General features: G+C 46.8%; 1 protein-coding gene across 1 annotated transcript in view; it reads left to right on the forward strand.

The window, feature by feature from the left end:
* Positions 1 to 14,098, forward strand: part of LOC119381547 (Down syndrome cell adhesion molecule-like protein Dscam2) — a 381,434-nt gene that overhangs the window by 181,388 nt on the left and 185,948 nt on the right.

The raw sequence follows: 14,098 nt of genomic DNA on the forward strand, positions 1-14,098 counted from the left end.
CCCTCTGGCTTGCCTGGCCTCCTTCTTGGAAAACTCTGCGCTCCAACTTATCTACCAAATAATATGTCACGCTGATAGCGCGAACGCCATTCGTGACCTGAATCAATGCGCTGCCTGAAAGTAGAGGGACGCGCCGTTAAATAAAATAATTGCACGTAAAATAGATGAAGATTATTGTAGTGCGACAAAGTATGCCACAAACAGTGCAACTGTCAGAGGTACAGTGCGACATACAACGGCTCAGAATGCGTTGTAATTCTTGTTTCCTGGGCTGAGCTTCACCCATATGGGAACCAACTTCATGCGGTGGCTTCAATGTCCTACAGCTACGTGTACAGTGTCTTGTAAATAGAGACGTACGCGAACTCTCGGTAACTAATGGCTGCATACCAGTCCGCACTGTCTATTAATTATTTACCATGATTTTCTAAATGCGCACACCTTCCATGGCGTTGGCCCATCTATGCCCACAGCATTGCCGGCAATTTGTTCACTTAGACCTATTTGCTTCACGCACGTCAGCGTGTGCGCTAATGCGATTCTAGCGCGCTCTAATGCAACCATATTGAGTAGTTCGCGCGTACGTTCGCGCGTACGTGCGTACCAACATAATCGCTCATTCCCTGACATGCGGGTGTCCTTCTCAGCATGCGCATTCAATGCAGGGCGGGTCAGCGATGTTATTATGGCAAAGTGCAACCACTCTTTAGGTTTTATCGGCTGCAAATCACGGTGGAAGGGAGTCATACGCAAAAAAAAAAAGGAAGAACTTGGAGCACGCTTGAGCTTCGCCTTCAGAGTAGAACGCGAGAGCGTAATCGGGCCTCGTGCGCATCGCCTTCTCGACTGCTAGTTCGGTTCGGCTCGGTGTATGCCTTAACCGTGCCGTGAGGAAACGAACGAGTGGGCGCGAAACAGTGGCCGTTTAAAAGTATCCTAGAATGCCTACTGCAAGTACAGTTGTTAAGTGCCCATCTACGCCATAATATTTCTTCTGTTAATCAGCGAAGGGCTCACTACGCGTCCGTAAGTCAACACGCAAATCGAAGTGGACTATGGGCCACTTGTGATTATTATCGGGTAACTACGCGTAGAGAAACACGACGACAAGTAGAGCGGGGATAAGCGCAGTCCCCTCTACTTGTCGTCCGTTTCTCTACCGCGCAGTTACATCGATCCCGCAACACGCGAGCCTACGCAGGCCGTTCACTTTGTTGGTGTTTTTGTTGCTGATGACGATGATTACATATGTCTGAGCCGCTTTGTAATGAGTGGGCCTTTAAAGCACCCACTCGTTGCGCAAGTCACATTTTTGATGCCTGCGCGATTCTACGCTTGTGGCACGCAATATTACATGCTTTAAGGAGAGTCCATCCACTACATGACATTCATATAGCGTTTTTTTTTTTTTCTTCCGAAGCAGTTTCAAGAAATAGCGCGGCTCTGTGGTAGAACATTTGTTTCGCACGCAGACGGCCTGGGTTCAATTCTCACTCGGACCCGAATTTTTTTATTATTTATTTTATTTGGATCTTTCTTGATTTTTCGGTCACGGACAAGATGATGATTTTTCGCTCACAACCAGCAACGCCGTCAACGACGCCGACACCGGAATTTCTGCGAAACGAGCTCTTCAACGATATCGCGTTAAAACGAGAAAAAAAGAAAAAACATCGAGTAGGCATTTCGCAAGCGTACTTTGAGCTGGTGTAGGCCGATATTGATTTCTATTCGAGGCATGCGCTTCTTCAATTACAGTCGCCTGCGCATAGGAGGGTTCAGTGTTGTTAGGAGTAAAATAAAGCTTTCCAACGCCATGGTGTTTTGGCTAATGCATAGTCTTTTGAGTCAAATAAATAGACAGAGTGATTGGTTACTGAATTTGATGTATTTCGTTGCTGGCTCATGAATAAAAAAAGGACGCGCTAGAAATAAGCGGTCTTGCCATCGTCAAATCTTTTGTGGGAGTAGAAGAGCAGTAACGGAGAAAGCACTTTCGGGAGAACGCTTCCTGATTGGTGTTTAACTTGCTTGTTCACTCAGTTTACGGGGAAGGATTTGAACGCTAGAACCTCACCAATAAACATCCGTTCAATCATCGGACGAAGAAAGTACTTTTGCACCAGATTGGAGGGCCTCAATTCTGGTTAAAATAAATATCCGTTAACGACAATGCGTGAACACGGTCATCGAAAATTGCGCTACTTAAGTAGCACGTGACGTGAATTCTTACAAACAGGAATTGGTATCTCTCTTTTCCGAGTGCTTAACTATTCCTTAACTCGGGTAATCTTATTTATTATTGCTAGACGTGTACAAGCGGCCGTGAGTTCTCACGTAAAGGAAGCGCAAGTTACTGTTCTTTCTGGGCGACCTAAATATATGCAAAGGCGATGCAAATTTTACCAGAGATGAAGACGGGGTAATCACCGGCCGCTCGATTACCAAGGTGCACAAACGCTAACCTATAAGGTGCAGACTGAGCTTTACGTGGGTGTCGGGATCATGAAAGAGTAGGTGGTTTGTGATGTAGCCTTGGTCGCTTAATTTACAGCAACCATGCGTAGACACGTTGTCAGCAGGAACGTGACGGCTGGTTTGTTTAACAGGCGTGTAATTTCGATTTGTGAGAGACGAGAACGTTGAAAACAAAAGAAATAATGCGCAGACAAATGCGCGAATTGTCGCGCGTGTGTTTCTCCACCTGTCTGTGCATACGGCTCCTTCTTTGTAGGCTTTAGAGAACAGAATTTGTCGTTAGAAAGCCGGTGCTTTGTCCCAGTTTTAGGGGCGAAGCACTTTAGGGCCGAGCCTTGTCCCTCCCTCGTCGTCGTCCGTATCTCTGGTTAGCATGGAGTCCCCTAAAAGGTTTAAGCAGCACAACATCAATCATAACACTGACAACATTATTGTGACAGAACAATATAAAACATCTTGAAGCACGAACCCTTTATACTAGTCGGCGATTTCAACGTAGGTATTATGGACCTTAGGACCTAGCTTTGTCGTCGACGCTCACTGTCCGCTGTCATGGTGTTTAGAAAACCGTTGCTCTAGACGAAACATATGTGCGTATGTGAATAAAAAACAAAGGTTCACAATAGACGAACAACAATCGTAATTGCGACAGAACAATATAAAACACCTAGAAGCACAAACCCTTTACAGTAGTCGGCGTCTTCAACGTACACATTATGGACCTTACGTCCGAGCTCTACGATGCATTTCGTATGACTGCAAACAAACAACAACCTACAGGCGAACGTGCATACACCTAGTCTTTGCCAACTTCAGGCTAGATCCGATCGAAGAACCATTGGCTTTACATTTCACGGACTACAAAGCAGTAATAATGAAGGCAAAACAGAATCCACAACTTAACATGACATACCAGTTATGACGAATAAAACACATTGTATATAATGTACACACGCGTTGTCACTCACTTACATGCGCGAGCGGGCACTGTCACGAGAGATTCACGGTTACCGGACGATCCCCTGTGCTTCGCCCACTCATCATCATTCACTTCGTGGATATGCGTGGATTTTTTTTCTTTTGTAGCGTTAGCTACACCTGCCTAGCCGGAGCCGATTTCGCGTGGATCGTCATGAGCCGTGCTGCGCATGCGCGAGGATCAGTGATGTCACACAGATGGCTCACAGATGGCTCACACAGATGTCACAAAGGGGCTGGAAAAGCGGGAACGTCGACCGGCATTTCACGCGCTCTCCGCCACCGCCGCTGCTTGTTTGCGCGTTCGGGAGGAGTGGCGTCGTAGCCGCGGCAGACAAACTGACGCCGGCGCACGCGCAGACTCCGCCACCGCCACCGCCGCGCGCGACTCGCCGCCGCCGGTCTGTGCTTTCCAGAGGAGTGACGTCGTAGCCTTGGCAGACGTATTGGCGCCAGCACGCGCGCAGCTTTTCACCTTCGCTGTGCAGTCGCCGTCTGACACTGTGCTGGAGCCGCTTGATAACGCCTCTGACTGGCGTTTGCAGGTGAGTAACGCCATGGAGAAGGAGAGCGCAAATGCTGCTCAACGGCGCAGAAGAGCCGAGAAGCTTATCTCATCGGATCCCGAAGTAGTTGCCTGGCAATTAACGGTTCAGCGTACGAAGAATGAACAGAAGAAGGCTAATAATCCTAGACAAACTGGAAAGCTAAGAATAATCAGCTGAACTTTTGCTAACGCTAGGTATATCCTGGCATAGCCGAGCTAAACCACTGCAAATTTTTGTATTTCAATTTTAACGCCAGTAGACTTATCGCGGCGAATACCTCCGTCATCCTTTGCGCATACGGACACTATATGCACAGTTCAGTGCTCTTTGCGTAGTGCATGACGTGTTCGCGATACGCCAGTTTCATTGTAGAAGGTGCCGCCGACGAGATGACATAATTGCTGGACCATGCACACATTGACAGACTTGCTTCTACTGGAATCCAGGGGCGCTGCACAATGCATATTTACTATACTTAAACAAGATGGCGAGTTGGGCTAATTGGTAAACGTGATCATCTTTAAAAATTAGTATGAAGCGTAGCGAAGACGCGGACAGTGGAAATAAGCGGTGTCCTGTCCACTTCCACGGTCCACGTCTTCGGTGCGCTTCTTAGTAATTTTTATACCTAAACAAGTGCATTCCTTCTTCTCAAAAGTTGCCAATGATTGTGGTTGGAGATTGCAGCAATCTATAGGCGGGCCTCACCACTTTTCTTTTGTTTTCTGTACGCCCTCAAAAAGAGCTTTCATTTTATCACGGCTGCATGGGAACGACACTGGAAATCAATCATTCATGTCTCTTTGCACAAAGTGCAGCTTGGAGATCCGGTGCGCTCCGTTTTTTATAACCATATTGGCGCTCAAAAGGATTCTATGCCCCTACCTGATGCGGTAGTTATGAATCTTCTCAAAGAAAACCGCTTGGTTAACGACGACAGCTGTTGCACAAAAACGAAGTTCGCATCAGCGCTCATAGTTGGCCAGAAAACTGAAAGCAAATAGAAAGGAACATGCACAAGTACGGGACGGTCACTGCATGGCAACAGTTCCTAGAAAGCGGCTGGAAAAGCGGGAACGTCGACCTGTGTTTGACCTTAGTCTGCAAAGTTTCTTTTTCGTCGTATTAGCTAATATTTGAAGCAGTGCCCTCCAGGGTCTTTAGAGAGATTTCGTTTATTGAAATGCGTTTGCTACTTGAACGTTCTAAAATTTATCCTTTGTGACCAAGCACGAAGTGGCATAATTCTACAGGAGTGAACTTCGTTTCGGATAAAATCTTCAACGTAAATACGCGCAGGCTTGCAGAGTCTTTTCTGTTTCGTGCTGTTGCAGATAGGAAACAAAGATCCAGAGTGGATTTATGGAGCCCTGAAAATTTTCCTTCTTTTTCTGTTCTTTCTTTCTCTTTCCTCAGTTTCTGAGCAGTAATTTACAATGGTAAATGAACAGAATAAAGAAAGTAACGGCGAAGTAGACGCGTTAACATTGAAGAACTGGAAGTGTATATCAGTAGACATAAATTACCGTCTTTGACGAGCCATCCCTCAGATCTCCCTTTCCCGTAATTCCTTTTCTATTTCCTTCCAGTACTAAACTATCCGATAGCGTACTTCAAAGGCCACCACGATTCCTGAAGACGTCGTACACAATTGGCTTTGTTCAAGTATAGTTCACGTTTGCGAAGCCCTCGCGGTAGTGATGTCACGTTCCTGCAAGAAACGTTGTTCTTCTGTCGTCCGATCGATGGCTCTTCCTTTCGTTTATGGCATCCAGAGCGTTCTCTCAAAAAGCAAGTCGCTTGCATCGTTAGGCACATTTCTTGAAAGAAGTACTGAACAGCAATGACTCTTTTTTTTTTCTTTTTTTTAAATGAGGAGAAGCATAGGAGGTCGCTACAGGAACTTGTAAAGGTCTACTTGAGCAATAACCTAACCGCATTTTTTAAATTTTGGTTTGTTCTCTAGTTCTTTAGTAGAAATAACTTCTTCATTGTCCTCTCATTTACATTTTCTTATCACGCGCAACACCCTGCGCCACATGGTGCTGGACTGCTCGAACAATCCAGACGTACCACCGTCATCACCCCCAAGCGGAAACGCAGAGGAAGGAGCAGACACAGCTAGAGAAAGAATTAGAAGACCAGTGGGAGGCTCTGCTGGTGACGCAAGACCCTGACAACCAGCTACGATTGGTGAACAGGGCTCGGGCGGCGGCAGCGAGCCATGGCTACCTGGACTGAGGAGGCCACCCACCTTAGGGCTCAAGTACCAAGAGCCTGGTCAAAAATAAAGTTCATTTCTCTCTATCTTTCGTCTCATCTTTTAAGATCTCTTTTACTGAGCAGAAATAGACTAGTTCTTTTCTTATGATGCACTGACACGTCACCCAATATCAGTGAGTGAGTGAGTGAGTGAGTGAGTGAGTGAGTGATGTGAGTGAGTGAGTAGTGAGTGAGTTGAGGTGAGTGAGTGAGTGAGTGAGTGTGAGTGAGTGAGTGAGTGATGAGTGAGGTGAGTGAGTGAGTGAGTGAGTGAGTGAGTGAGTGAGTGAGTGAGTGAGTGAGTGAGTGGTGAGTGAGTGAGTGAGTGAGTGGTGATGAGTGAGTGAGTGAGTTAGTTAGTTAGTTAGTTAGTTAGTTAGTTAGTTAGTTAGTTAGTTAGTTAGTTAGTTAGTTAGTTAGTTAGTTAGTTAGTTAGTTAGTTAGTTAGTTAGTTAGTTAGACAGCCGTATCCAGTCGACGCAATATTTCAAAAGTTAATTTTAATTATATCAAAAGATTCTGTCTCGGCAATTCCTGACTACTAAGGTGACCAAATAGTACAATGTATCTGTAATCAATGCACTCCGATAAAGAATTTAATCATCAGAATTACAAGCGTGCACTTTATTTCATTTGATATACCTATATATTTTGCTATGTCCAATACAAAATTACGTTACAAAGAGGAGAACTTTATCTTAGTTTATGAAATATAAGCTCTTTAATTGAATGAATAAGGGAACATGCAGAAGGCGCACGCGTTTGGACACTGCCACACCAATATGAGGGCAGCAGCTTTTGATTACTAAATTAGTTGCATATTTATTACATTTTAGATTTTCAACGATTCTCGTACGTTCTTAAATATCAACGATTCGAAAACCAACACAATTTAGGTGCCACAACAGTGTAATCGCTTTTGTATATTTTGTAGTGGCGCCGTCATCTTGCCAACATTAACTAGTTCGCCACAGCTCACGGTAGCTTAACCCACAAACTTTGGACTGCCACAAGCGCTCCTCAAAGTCAGCCCATGTATTTGTATGCCATTATAACTCAGCAGAGGTGGCGTCAGCGCGGGGCTCGGGCGGGGGGGGGGGGGGTGCAGCTGCCCCCCTTTGCCCCCAAGAGCAAACGTATTCAAAACACAGCGCCTAAGTTATCAGCCTCCCTGCTTCCCCTAAGGAACTCACTTCTCATGGGGTAACCCCCCTTCCCCCCACCGCCTGTAAAAATATACTGGCGCCGCTCCTGCACCTGAGAACGCATCTCGCTATACCAACTCAAAACATTTACGCTGCTCCTAATAAACATGCGCACTTTCGAGTGCTCGACAGTGATTACCCAACCACCAGTCAGCTTACATGTCTAAACAGGATATCCGGACAGTGAGTTACCGCAAGGTTAAACGAAGATCAGATTAGCGAGGACGTGCTAGATTCATTGGGCGGTCAGTTAGAATAAGTGCGACAAGCACGGCGCTGAATTCTCGCCAAACGTTGTAGCCCCAACAACCCATTCAGTTTTATATATATCAAAACGTTTATTGAGGGAAAAAATGTTTAGTGAGCGGCTGGGTGGAGCCCCTATTCCAGGGCTCCACTGGCTTGAGCGTAACTCTGTATCTAGTAGCGCACAAGATATTGACAGCTCGAAAAATAAACGGACACTGAGGGGACATAATCATGCGCTGTCCTTCGTTCATTTTTCGTGCTGTTAATATCTTGTGCAATGGAGTACCATATAGCCCAAACCTTAACGCTATCTATCTATCTATCTATCTATCTATCTATCTATCTATCTATCTATCTATCTATCTATCTATCTATCTATCTATCTATCTATCTATCTATCTATCTATCTATCTATCTATCTATCTATCTATCTATCTATCTATCTATCTATCTATCTATCTATCTATCTATCTATCTATCTATCTATCTATCTATCTATCTATCTATTTTCCGCTTCCCTCTTTATCTCTTTCTGTCTGTCTCATATATGTTATCATTATTGAGGCCATTTTCTGACATCATTATTCCGAACGATTTCCGAAGCGCCGACTGCCTCGTCAGTTCAATAAGGCGGAGCATCTTCTCCGACAAAGAGAGCGATCTCGGACGCCAAATGTTCTTCGCGGTGAACGTCGGGTCGTCGTATATGTTGTACCTTCGTCCAAAAGTGCTGCTGGCAGCCAAATTAGCCTCCCCCCCCCCCCCCCCCATCTTCCCGCGCAGCCTTTTTGCGAGTCAAACCCTGCAACAGCAGCGCTTCCATCGTCACCGCGTGTCTGCGAGCGCCTCCCCGATAGAACGTCGCATGCATGCCACACCACCGGCGCTTTCCGTCATAATATGCATAATTTCTTCTCTCGGGAGAGCACTTACTCAACCGCGCGTGCCAAGGAAGCAGCGACGGCGGCTCACAACGCCGCGCCGTTACAGCTTACACACGCCACTCGGCCCACTTCTGGGAGGATAAGCACGTTGGCCCCCGGAGGAGCTACGCAGGATCGCGAAGATGGGCGATGTAACTTAGTGACTTGCTCGCGAGGCAAGCTTCGCTCGCTTGCCTTGCTTCCCTTGCTTGCTCGAAGAACATCGTCGTAGAAGAGCCCTAAGGGCACATATAGTACATGCAGTCGAGAGGAGGTGGAGAGGAGGTCTTGTTCATGGATGGAAGGGAACGGCCAAAGATGAGCGGTGGCGGCTGCGCCGATGACGGCGGCGGCGGTGGGCCCGAGTCCGCGAGATGGCACTGCAAATGGCTCCCGTGATGTTGCTTTAATCTCCTTCTAATGCCGCGGAAGTATAGCGCGCGCTCGATAAGCATTTTGGTCGTCGACGGTGCCGATGGAAGCGCGCTGCTCGTAGTAGATGCGAGGCGAAGTGAAGGCGTTCCTTCTTTCTTTTCTTTTTTTCGTGCCAGCATAATCATTTTCTTTTTGTCCCGTCGTCGTTATTGCCAATTCCTCGTTTAATCTACTCGAAGCGTTTGTGTGTGCGCGCACGCTATAGAAAAATTTTAAAAAAGACCCGTTAGCGCCGGGTTCGGACGAGCGCGCGTGTCAGTGATAAGGAATCGAAACTATGGGGACAAGAAAAGCAGAAAAACAACAGCACATGCACATTAGCGGCAAACCCTTTCGAGTGCGTTCTACCTTTGTTACGCCAATATCATGATTACCCTGCTTCACTTTTGTTTTCTTGTACACAAGAGTTATTTTGGTGCGTAAATGCGGCATGTTTACTTCTTTCTTCCATCCGCTTATTTCTTTAGTTTTTTTTGTTTTTTGTCTTTTTGTCCCGGAATGATGCGTGTCTACAGCCATTTTCAGCGACAACGCTTCATGGAATCATAGCGCTAGGGCTAGCATGGATCGCCATAGGGACGCTGGATATAGGTCATTTGCACGAGAGTGGTTCGGTGCCTGCCATTTTTATTTATTTATTTATTTATTTATTTATTTATTCATTTATTTATTTATTTACTTACTTATTTATTTATTTTCATGCTTTCTTCGTCATCTCCTTCTTTCCACCTTCCATTCTTTCTCGTGTCCGCACCGTCGAACTTAACGCGCGTTTGTCCGAGCGGCTATAAGGGCTGGAGAACCGACCACGATGAGATCTCGTCAGGCTCGGCGGGCACCACGCTTATAGGCTATCGTGTCCGCCTTGTGCTGCGTTGTGGCTGTGCGTGGCAGTACGCGGTTTATCTGCCGAGACCGCGTGACCAAGGGACTACTACCCCAGCCTGCCTGTCAGGCCTCCCCCGTTCGGTCGATTCGCCGAGCCACCGTTCACGGACCAGCCGGGGCTTAGCGTGCGCGAACTCGTTCAAAGCACCGAGACGAGGCTCGGGAACGTGGCGCACCACTTCCCGCAATTTTTCTGTCTTTTGTTGATTTCATCGATCTTTACATTTCGCTCAACTATAGCCTCCGTCCTCCGAGTTGTACTATATCTCTATAGTCTGTCTATGTATGTATTTAATACGGAGTCCATAAAGCTTTGTTTTCGTACAGAGTTGGCGCTTCTAAGCTGCCCTGGCATTTATGTACCGTCAGCCGCAGAGGCTTACTGAACGAGCTAGAACCGCGCCGAAAAGACTGGATTAGCTTCCAGAGCGAGGATGTCCTGTATGGCACAGAACTGTGCGCTCCATTCTGCAACCATTAGAACACTTTCAACGGCGTTCAACACGCTGTCAGATCACGTACGTGCTGCAGTTTCTTAATATTGATTGAATATGAGGGGCGCCGCAGTGGAGGGCTCCGGAAATTTCGACCCCTCGGAGTTTTTTAATGTGCACCTAAATCTAAGCACACGGGCCTCAAGCATTTCCGCCTCCATCGTTGGTGCAGTTTCTATGTATGTATGTATGTATGTATGTATGTATGTATGTATGTATGTATGTATGTATGTATGTATGTATGTATGTATGTATGTATGTATGTATGTATGTATGTATGTATGTATGTATGTATGTATGTATGTATGTATGTATGTATGTATGTATGTATGTATGTATGTATGTATGTATGTATGTATGTAGGGACGTACGCACGCTCCAATAGGAGTTCTACGATTTGTATGCCTCTTTAATAAGCAGAGTGCCGGTGCCATGAGCATTCCGACGGGATGTCCATAACGGAGCCGTAAACAAACACTGCGTTCGAGATACGCAATGGCATTTCCACGCATATGTTTACCTAGCTAAAGAGGAAATCTCGGCTGCCTACTCTGTATGCGGTGGTGCACCCAAAGTATGAGACCAAGTTACGAGCGACAGAAATGACAATGAACAGTTTCGTTTAGACACAGCCCTATTATGACGCTAGCACGTAGCGACGTTGTGTTTCTCAAAGAACACACCGGAATTCGCCCCCAGTCAACCGGAAGCTAAGCGTTGGCTCAAATGTTATGAAACATCAATAAAAAAATTCATATACAAAGGTAATGTTACTAGTTAAGAGTTGTGTAGAACCCATATGGTATCAGAGCATAAGGTTAATCAACTGACAAATAACAGTCAGGATAAGTAATGAAAACAATTGAATGAGTTTATAGAAAGAGCAGGCCGTTTTGTTGTGGGTATGTGCCATCGTGTCATCAAGATGTCACATACCTACTTCAGAACAGTCTTCCTTAACTCATCAGTTGACTCACTACTATACACTAGTAACAGTACTGAAAGTTGGCTGAGTTGGTATTGATTCATGGCTGATTTTTGCGCAACACACACACGGACGAAATAAAAGTACCGTGGTGTGTATTTCTATCTCGTGCGTGTGTGTGTTGCGCAAAAATCAGTCATGTATACACTAGTGCTTCTCAGTAGATGGTAAGGGAAGGGCTGAAGTTACTCTGTAGTGCGCGCCGCTCCTCCCTCTCGCCCAGTGGCGCTTGCATCGCGCGTGCGTGCACGGTGATCTCGCATTGTAGCGCCGGCTCCGTGGTGACTTCAGTACCAGATGGCGTGTAACATGGAAGCGGGCGACGGTAAACAAGGCGCTCCTAGTGCATTATGTGCGCACATTGACGCTATGCAAATCGAGGACCAATAACTTACCTATAAAGACTACCATGGTGAACTAAAAGTTCACCAAACGTTAGGGGCCAGCGCCATTAAAGACACTTAAATGGAACAATAAAGTTTTCCACTCGGGGAGCATCAGGTAGAGTGCACGAAAAGAGACTGCACATTGTACTATATAGAATGCACATCGTACGTTTCTGCCATGTTTTCTTGTTGTTCCGTGCTAGAGTTACGATGCCTGTGCAAGAAGTTTGACGCTTGAAACCTTGTCCTCAAGCTCGTCAATTTTTAGATACAGATTTCCTGAAGTCATACCAATATATACGCGAATTCACCTACAAGCTGAACGTAACAATAAACAGCACTAACAGCAGAATATATTGAAACAGTGAAGAACTCAAAGACAAGGGTAAATGTCGAGGATTCGATGACATCAGTCGAAGATCTGCCACGCATCGGCTCAAACGCTGGATATCGCTATCATGCATCACGAGATGCCGAAAGATTAATGCATTCCCACCTTGTCATGATAGCACCCCGTTGCGTCCCATGCCTAGAAAGGCACCGACTGCAACAGCGTGATGGTCACGGAGAGATGTCAGCGTCCTGCGTCACGGTAGAGAAGAAATATGGCGTTCTCTTCTGGCACGCGCGCGTGTTGTTGCGACCGCGACTTTTCCGCGAGCCATCCCGCTGCTGTAACGCCTTTATCATCAGCAAGATTCAGCGTATACGCGAACGCACGCCGCTACGGAAGAAGACAAAGACTAGAAAAAAGAGAGAGAGAGACAAACGGGGCGCAACTGGCAAACCTTCTTTATACCGCTGCGGCACGCAATTGGACTCGCAAGCTAAGCCCCAATGCCAAGTCACCAACAGCGAGCAAAGCACCGCGAGCACATCACTCACGCGCTGTGCCGAGGATGACGGAGACGTCGCAACCAAACTACCTGCTTTCACGGCGTGTGTTCCCGCCTCCATCCCGCGGGCTCCCCCTAAATGGAAACCCAGACCTCCCGCTTTCCATTCCTCGCGTGGAAGGCGCTTGCATCGTTTCAACCGTGGTTAGGCTTTGCGAGTCTCGCGGCGTTCATCTTCCCTGCGGTTGCGCCTGTATATACTATTGCGTTATGCTTCTAGGGCCGCGAAGGAGGATGGGGATGTGGGGATGGAATAGACGCGCGCGTGGCGAGCGTTGTATAGTATGGGCGAAGAAAAGGTTGGCAGCGGGAGGCAGACGCGACGACGTAGGGAGTCGTCTCGGGATCGAGGAAAGAGATTGTGAAGAAAAAAAAGGAAACTCTCTCGCGACGCCCGTTTGCGGTTGCGTCTGCCTCGCCATTTTGCGAGCTTCAAACGTCCTCGCCGCCGTCGCGGCACAACCAACCGCACCGCTTTCTCGTCGGGCGCGATCATCAAAGATGAATGCCTTTTGAGATAAGCGATGGGGAAAAAAATGAACAAAAAAATGTGGTTCGCATACACACACGCACAAAATCTCTCTCGAGCGGGCCCTTTTATTGGCGAGAAGAGATGGGAACCAGGCGCCCCACCAGCGCGATAGATAGATAGAAGGGAAAGAAAGAAAGAGACGGGAATGCGGGGGAAGAGTGGGGGAATAATGGAGGTAAGGTGGAAGAGTTTAACGGCGAGATGTTTTCACTGTTCTTTCCCAAATAGGGAAAAGAAAAATTAAAACTAAGAGAGGGGGGCAAAATAACCACTCTTTCAAACAAACAAAACAAAAAGTCAGGTCTTTTGCGCACACTGACTCCAAACTTGTGTCTTTCGCGTTTTGCGGTGCTGCTAGCTAAAATAAAACAAGAAAAAAAAAAACAAAGCCGGCTCTTTCCGTTTTTTGAGCGTGCCGCCCACAACAGCCCATCTCCTTTTCCTTTCACTCTTTCCACAGAGTCGCTTTTGCGGAAGGCCCGAGAGCTTTTAGATTTTCGTACGAGTTCATGTCTATGTGGTCACGAGGGGACAAGAGGAACGGTATAGAATCTAAAGTATAAACGTGAGGATGAAGAAGAAACGGGGTAAAAGAAACAAGAGGCCATTGAGAGAGAGAAAGAGAGAGGGGGGGGGGGCGTTCTGAAGGAAAACCAAAGAACCATGCGTGTGTCAGGGGGGCGCATGGAGCGACGTATAGCTACGCAGATGCGCGTGACAGTTGTATTCTTCGCGACGCATTTATTTCCGCTGCTGTGGTCCCTGGACTTGCGGGCGGCACGCCACCAGACACTACACTGAGACGGAAGCACGGAGAATGCAGGCCGTGACAAAAGAAA

This window comes from Rhipicephalus sanguineus, chromosome 2 (genome assembly GCF_013339695.2).
Source record: "Rhipicephalus sanguineus isolate Rsan-2018 chromosome 2, BIME_Rsan_1.4, whole genome shotgun sequence".
Classification (NCBI taxonomy): Eukaryota; Metazoa; Arthropoda; class Arachnida; order Ixodida; family Ixodidae; genus Rhipicephalus; species Rhipicephalus sanguineus.